The 8,138-nt window shown below is 43.9% G+C and overlaps 1 long non-coding RNA gene across 1 annotated transcript; it reads left to right on the top strand.

Annotated features, from left to right (window-relative positions):
* Positions 1-217: 217 nt before the first annotated feature.
* LOC127059391 (uncharacterized) lies at positions 218-5,579 on the top strand. Its single transcript, XR_007777141.1, has 4 exons — positions 218-569; positions 1,227-1,322; positions 3,615-3,718; positions 3,990-5,579. It is a non-coding gene; the product is annotated as an uncharacterized LOC127059391 (long non-coding RNA).
* The last annotated feature ends 2,559 nt before the right edge of the window (positions 5,580-8,138 follow it).

Raw genomic sequence — 8,138 nt, 5'->3', positions numbered from 1 at the left:
ACATGACGGGTTATCCTGTGGGATTTTTCAGATGTGAATGCAGCAGAGATACAGCAGCAGATAAGAGCCACTACACTTGTTTGCACTAGTGCAGCCACAGCAGAGATAAAAGTCCCATTGTCACAGCTTTTACTCACGTATGGGGCCCTCGTTGGGGGGGGGGTGGGGGGTGGTTGTTTTTTTACCTTTATGGTTTCTTTGGTTACCGGCATTCCTGCTTGGATGGACAGTGTAACCACTCAGTCTAGTCAGTACTTCCTCTCTCTGGTTCATACCACTTTTCTCTGCATAAACACTAGGCGCCATTTGTTGTTCAAGACACTGCAATAGCACTTTCACTTCTCCATCCAGGGATGGCTTTGCTTCTTTGGAGCTGTAGAATAAAACTACTGCAGTTCTGAAATGCCTTCCTTTTGCCGGCAGGTTGCTGAATTGTCTGCATCTTTGGAAGAGCTGGACACCTCCAGTGACATATGGATGTGCTGCACACGTTGCTGGTGCCCTGTGCAAGGTCAAGTGTTTGGAAAGAAGCCCAAACAGCTTCCTGGCTCAGGAAATGTGGACACAGAGTGAGCAGGACATTGGGGTGATGAAGAGAAAAGAGGACTACCCACCATGGCCTGAAGGGAGGGGTAGGAGGCCCTGGCTACCTGACAGTGTAATGCTCTCAGGTCTGCTCACACAAAATAACCCTGGGGCACCTTGTCTTGCTGAGGAAGCCAAAAGCCTTCCTGTCCCATGGACACAAACCATGCCCTTAGCCAGCTCTGACCTTTGCTTACATCCTGAACTGTCATCTGTGGGGACAGTTGTATCCAGACACCTAGACTGTCCTCCCTATCTTAAAATAGCTGCTCCGTTTTAAAGAGATTTTGGAAGCATTTTTTTGTTCCTGAGTGTTGCATCCCCAGAGGAGGAAGAGGTAACAATTCTGTACTTACATTAGGCAACAGTTCCTAAAAATTATCAGTGCTCAATTAGTGAAGCAGGGGTTATTTCTCATACTCCCCATTTGGTAAGCACCTGTGAAGAGCTGCCAGAAAGGGTATGATTGACTAAAACAGTAAATTGATTGATGTCTGGTGGCTTGTATTTTGGTCTTTGATGGTGAAAATTTAACAAGCATAAAGCTCAGTGTAAAAGCAAGAGAATTTTTGGGACCCAAGTGCTCTCCTACAAGTTTTTCCTATTTCTAATATTGATTTCCTTTGTCTCTTTCCATTCAGGATGAAGCAGCAGCATTGGACTACTTTCTTTGCTGTGGTAGGAACACAAACTGGTGATGGATTTTGATCTGCCTGGTACACAAGGATGTCTACAGGGTGAGGCTGGGTACAATACAGGGGTTTCCCCACTTTTGTGCTGGCTGGAGATGCACCACCCCAGAGCACAAACGTGTCTTTGCTTGGGTGCACAGAGTGATTTGTGCACATTACACAGCATGAATACTTTGTAAGACCAAAGCAGCTCTGCTTACTGATGTCCTTGTACTTGATGTGGTACATGAAGATTTGTTCTATTGATTAGCACTAAAATGTTGTCTCTGCCTATTTTTGCCTATTCCAAAGAAGGTTCTGCTGGCTAAAGCCAAACAAAGCATTTTGTACCATTCCACCCAGCTAGCTGCAATAGCCTTGATGTAAATCCGTTGTGATTTCCCTATAGCATTACTTTTGCCATGTTCCTGGACTCCCTGAGCCTGACACTAAGCACAAGGATTTTGACTGTAACAAAAGGAGTGAGTTCACCAAGTACTTGCTTAACAAGGAGGAAATTAAAATAAAATTAAATAAAATGAAATAAAATAAAATTTTAAAAAATTAATTCCCACTTGTGCTTTGTCCTAACTGACGGCATCTAAACCTGTGACGATGACATGGCTGCTGCTGGCAGCCACAGCTGACAATGCTCTGGTGGGGGTGGAGCATCAGGTTCAGTGAATTCAGGGCAGGTATCTCTGTGCACTCAGCTTTCTCTTGTGCAATTGCAATGAAATTCACCACCTGAGCTATGCAGGACTACTCATTCAGCTGGCACAACCTCCCTGCCTGAGGAAGTGTTGTTTCTATGAATAAGGGCTGTGGAGCATCTTTGCTGCCCCTTCAGAGCTCCAGTGACTTGGCTAGGAAGTTGCATTTGATGAAGCAATATCCCTAAAGTGCCATTGACACACTTACTTGGGTGACACTTCAGCTTTTTGCACTCCAGGAGCATTCAGGCATTGTCCAGCTGTTGTCACACATTTAGACAGGCTACCTGCCAAAGATAAGTAATTTTAGTGATATAGGAGAGAGCAAACTTTTGAGATTTTTTTTCATCTTTTGGTGTCTTTTCTGGAGAAGAGTTGCTGCTGAGAAGAAATCCTTATTATGCCAGCAAGGATACTTGTCTAGCACAAACACTTTCTCCAGTAGAGAAAAGTTTTTTGCAGCCTCTGTGAATTTTTAACGTAGCTTCAGCTTTTGCTCTTAATATAACAAGGCTTCCTGAAGTATATGTTCTAAGTCACTAGCAGCTCAAATGCCAAATATCAAATAATTAATAACAAAATTTATTCCCAAATTAAAGAAAAATGTAATGGTCCAGAAATACTCTCATTAATTGTTCTGTAGGCCAGTAGAAATCAAAAGTCATGAATTAGCCCTGTCCTGTTCCTCCCCTAAGCCACGGCTTAAAAATCAGGAGTCATACTTTTGTGGTTAAATCATTCTGAATTATTTTGTTCACTTTGTGGTAACTTGAATCTGTATCTCATAGCTGGATCATGTATTCAATTATGATTTGAAGTCCCCACAACAGCTGCAGATTTCCTGTTTAAGGAAAGCCAAGATTCTCCCACACCTGACCCATTGTGGGTAAAGAAATGAATTTTCTTACTTCGCTAAAAATGAAGGTGTTGGCCACTGTGAATACAGGTGGTATGTTTCAAAGACAAACAATTATCTACAGAATCAAGTAATACACTGGACTGATTGTGAAATTTTATCTTCACATGCTTTTGAGTTACCTTTTTGTTTCCTAAAGCATTTTGCCAGATAAATACTCTCTTTCCCTCTTTTGCATTAAGATTTTGCATCTTAAATATTTTTCTACTGCTGTGCTTCAGGAAAAAATTTAAGTTCTTGTATGTCACAATCCACCAGGACTAAAGATGAATCTAAAATTTCTGATACAAAAGCAGAAAACACCCCAAGAGATTTATAAAAAGGCCATAGGAAACCCAGCTTTAGTTGCAGCGGTATTGTTAAATTCAAGCCTCAAACAGAAGAAGGTGGGCAGGGCAAAGGGTCCTTTATCCAGCATTACCTTGGGAGAGTGAGGATGCTCGTGTAGCTCCCTGCTGCTTGAGCTCTTTTGGTACAGCACTGTGCTTCAGCTGCAAAGCTCTGCAGGCACAAAACCTGTGTGTATGCTATGCCTAAATTGGGGAGGGGCTGGGGGGTAGATCTGCACATCTACACATGGGAAGCAAGTTCTTATCACCTGCTGCCTGCAAGCCAAGTACATCCCCCTCACACATGAAGGCCCAGATTTGCCCTGTGGTTTCCCCAAACCCCCCCTCCCTGCATCTCTGTGTAGCTGTTTCTCAAACAGGAACTGTTTTGCCTTCACAGCCTTCAGCAGATGATGCTCTAATCTCCCTTTGGCATCTCCCTGCCCGTTGCCTGTGCAGCCATGTGCACATCTGAGAGCAAATTTTCTAGGACAGCACTGGGAGGTAAAATGTTTTCCCTATTTGTTTTCTTTTTGCTTTCCTCCTAGCTCCTCCTGCTCCCTTTCCTGACCCCTTTTTATATTCTCCCCACCTTTTGCTGGCCTCTGACTGCAAAAGGAAACTGGTACTTGTTGCTGGTGCTGGGACCCTTATATAGGTCAACCCCTGTGAGTCAAGAGTCTGAGCTGCAGTCAGCCTGCAGCTGCTCCATGATGCAGGAGGGTAATTGGGCTTACCACTTCTTGTGCCACTTGCCCCTTCCTCTCTTCTGCAGATCCAGAAGGGCCATGCTGTGCCAGCCCACCTGGCTGCAATCTGCACAGAAATCCCTGGTTTGTCAGTCCAGGAGCCCAAAGCAGCTGAAAGACCTTCCCAGAGCCATGAGCATGGGGCTTGTCCTAGTGCTGGGAAATGCTTCTACCCAGTATCCTTTAAAGCAGACATCCAGAGCTGCAGTTTAAAATGTCACTCAGAAATGTTCTGTGCCTGCAGATGGAAGGGGGGAGGTGGCATCTGCCAGCTGTTGGGTTTCCCTGAAAGGCTGTTTTGTCCACTGTGAGACCCCGTTGTCCTCTCCAGAGATGCAAGTCTATACAGGAGTTACCCCACCAGAGAGAAAAACGTTGAATGATGCAGAGCTGCCCTCCTTATAATGTTCCTTCTTGGCTTGCTTAGGCATTTTTGAAATTCCTCTGAGCCCCCCCACACAGTGTTTTGTAGAGTCCTTAGCACTGAGTCTCAGCATGAGCCTCAGTCCCTCTCCCATCAGCTTTTAGTAACAATAAATTGAAAGCAAATCCAAATCTTTGCCCCATCAGAAACCGCAGCTGCAAAGCTGTCCTATTGTTTCACAAGCTACTTTTATTTTTGAGCCTTCAGACCTGTGGCATATCTTCTGCAAAGGTTAAATTCAAAATTTGCTGCACAAGCATAGTGAGGAAAGCCTGTTTCTCAGCATACTTGAGAATCTCCAACCCCCTCCAAAACAAAATGGAAGTGTCTCTGGTTCAAGGCAGCCTACACGGCAGTGAGCTGCAGGAGCTGTAAGCTATTATTTTAGTTCCCAAGAAAAGTAATTACTATAGCAACCAACACATCCGAATGGCTCTTTGGCTGCTGCCGAGACACAAACAACTTGCACACAAAGGCACATCAGAGACATGCTGTGTGAAATGTTCTCGAGTAGCTCTGTGTTTTCCAGAGCTCTATAAAGTGTGCGTAACAGGCTTCTGAGAAATGACTGCCAGAATAACAGCAAGCAATTGTGCCGTGCCACAATCCCAAAATAACCTAATCAATGGCCCAGTATATTTGCCCCTGAAGAGATGAAGAAAAAAAAAAAAGCAGAGGCTCCATTTTAAGCCTGTGTGCCGGAAAGTTCCCAGCAGAGCTGAAGATACATTTAACAAACAGACAATAAAATGGTGGGGGAATGTCTCCGCTTTTGTTCTGCCTGCTGATTGCTGATTCCAATTCCCTGCAGGCTTCACGTGCCAGCTCATCCCATCAGGCTTGTACAGAGTGTTGGAAAAAGGGATTTAATTACAGTCTTGTAATGGTGGAGGGTGTAGGAAGCAATGTCTGCGTTCTTTTCTGTGTCTGTGCAGCAACCAGCCCCCACAGATCACATCTCCAGCTGCAGTGCTGGGCACATCACTGCTGCTCTTACTGAACAAGGAAGTTTCTTGAGCAACACCAAGCTGTAACCACTGGCATTGCTTAAGTTTTACAGTGTTAGGAGTGTCTCTGTCACATTCAAATCAAAATGCCACTGGTGTGATAACAGCTTAAGAGCTCCTGGCCTCTGACTGCAAAGCTGCACCACTTGGTGATGCCGAGACAAACACCCTGGGTTCCCCAAAACAAGAGATCTGGTCCAAAAAACCTGGTCCAGGAGTATTGTCCCAAGATTCCTCACAGGACACACACCCTGTCACCTGTCTCAAGGATGGTGAGTGGCATTAACATCCCTCTCCTGTTCCATTGCAGAAGGCAGCTGTGATGAAAATGGAGGTTATGGATCTGGGTAACTCAGAACAGAGTTGGATCTATAAGTGAGCAAAACACATCAGACACTTGAATCGCCCTTTAAAATTATTTTTTTAACCAGTTGAGTCTCAAGTCTTTCTCTGTGTTCAGAATAAACTGAAAATCACAACTGGATTTAACATAAAGACAAAATGAAGGAAGGAAATGTAGTGATGTAATTTATTACAGAAGTGCCTGATGACCAAATAAAAATAGAGACAGAGTTTTGGTTGACTGTAGCCTTTTAAGTAAAATTACTTTATTTTGGATTAAAGAAAATCACAGGGGAAAAAAAGCAAAGTATTTTAAAAAATATATTGAAAAAATGAAGTATTCCTACAAAATAGCATAAGGATGTATAATATCCAATGCTTCACTTCTGTTGTGCAAAATGGTACCTGGAATTTCCAAGCTTCTGATCCCAGGTAAATAAATTCTCCTCTAATTTTTCTCATAACAACTTTATTTTGTGTTAGGAGTTGACTGTATGTTAAAGGGCTCCCTTAAAAAAAAAAAACAAAAAAAAAACCAAAACAAAAAAAACCCACCAAAAGCAAACAACAACAATAACAAATTTCTTTTTCACAGTGTGCCTTTTTACCAGCTTTGTGGTGGGGGAAAGACAGGATCACTCACAGGCTGACTTCCCAGCTTGCCTTTTGTATTAAACAGAAATATCTTGCCTGGTGTAGAGGAGCTGGGACCAGTGGGATCGGGCGCATAACCTGCCTTCATCACACTTTTTCTATACGTGCTGTGATAGAGCAGATAAATCCTTGTTCCTCACCAGCATTTTGCATTTTGTCTTGGGAAAGGCTGCTGCATTTTCCAAGTGTGAGAGAGGGCAGATAAGGACTAGAGAGCTGATGCACTACCCAGCTGCAAGGCAGAGAAGTGAAACCAAAGTCTGAGAGATGAATGGCGAGCTCTTCCGAGCACTCCCTGGCTGTGGAAGCGCCCCTGCTGCCAATGCCAGGTGTGTTCAGCCCCAGTACTGCAGTTTTCTTCTGGAGTGAAAGAGCAGAAAATGAAAGGAGCTCGCGTTTGACCATCAGTCTAAGCAAAACTCAGTGTCACAGTGAACAAGGACCCAAAACCCCACTTTCTTAAAGATAGGAATGACTAAAAAGAAAATCCAGTGTGGTGAGATGTTGAACACGACTTGCTTGTATCCTGCCCTCCCCCTTGCTCACCTCCCCCGTCACCAGTGGCAGAGGGGCAGGATGAATGAGAAGGTCAGCCTTCTCATTTGAGAAATCCTCAAAGTCATGAAGCAGGATTCTTGGAATACCTTGCTCAGATCCTGAAGCTGACATTGCTCCTTACTGTTCCCTGCAGGATTCAGGCTTGTGCAAGCTGTTTTTTTTTCAAGTTTATCTGCCAGCCTGAAAATTGTGTGGCTGGTTCATGAAGAGATTGGTCAATGGTATTTCTTTTGCAAGCACACAGCCTTAGATGACCACTGGGGCTTGAGTGGTCTTGCATCTGTGAAGGGAGGTGAGAAAATCAGTGTTCATGACTGTTGCATCAGACAAAGAGGTGGACCTGGACCTTTTCTGGTGTGACTCAGAGAAGTAGATCAAAATGGCAGCTCCTCTTGTGTTAAAACCCCCACAGCTTAATGAAATCTTGCTTTGCAGAGCAGAAATTCTTCCTGTGTCTGGAGAAGTACATTAAGAGAGAGGTGTTGAGGGAGCTGAAGTGTTAAGGAGCAAACTTCTGGCAATGCTCTGCACATGAAAACACTCCATGAATCAGTTATGAGACTGACCTCTCATCCATCCGTCCATCCATCCATCCATCCATCCATCCATCCATCCATCCATCCATCCATCCATCCATCCATCCATCCATCCATCCATCCATCCATCCATCCATCTAGAGCATTCCTCGCTTCAAAATTTGGGCTGCTCCCAATCCTGTCTCATATGGGAGATAGTATTGATGAGCAGAAAAAAGGTATGTTTGCTTCAAATGTTGTTTGTGAATAGAGAGCACGAGTTGTGAAGGTGCAGAAGGAAACACAGGAACTGCCTTTGCTAACAACGAAATGCAGATTTCCAAACCATCTCTGTCCGGCCCCAGGTGGGAGGTTTGGTTTCTGTGTTCGTTTGGAATTTGTAGTTGGTCTTGTCAAAAGATGATGGCTGTGTTGGAAATTAATATTTAGCAACCTCTGGTTGACTGATCAAGTTTTTTTTGGTGGGAGTTATTGGTTCTTTGAACAAATTTTGAAATGGGCCCTCACAGAAACACAACCATACCAAATTGAAGTGAGATGCTCTTGTGCTTTGCACTAGAGAGGTCAAAAATGTGCACATACATTACTTAAATGTTGCTGGGGTTTTCCCCGCAGACTGAAAATACCTGCAAAGACAGGCAGAAGTCAGTATTT

Source organism: Serinus canaria, chromosome 3 (assembly GCF_022539315.1).
Source record: "Serinus canaria isolate serCan28SL12 chromosome 3, serCan2020, whole genome shotgun sequence".
In the NCBI taxonomy this organism is placed as follows: Eukaryota; Metazoa; Chordata; class Aves; order Passeriformes; family Fringillidae; genus Serinus; species Serinus canaria.
The sequence above is the reverse complement of the archived record's forward strand: the minus strand, read 5'-3'. Positions and strand labels throughout refer to the sequence as shown.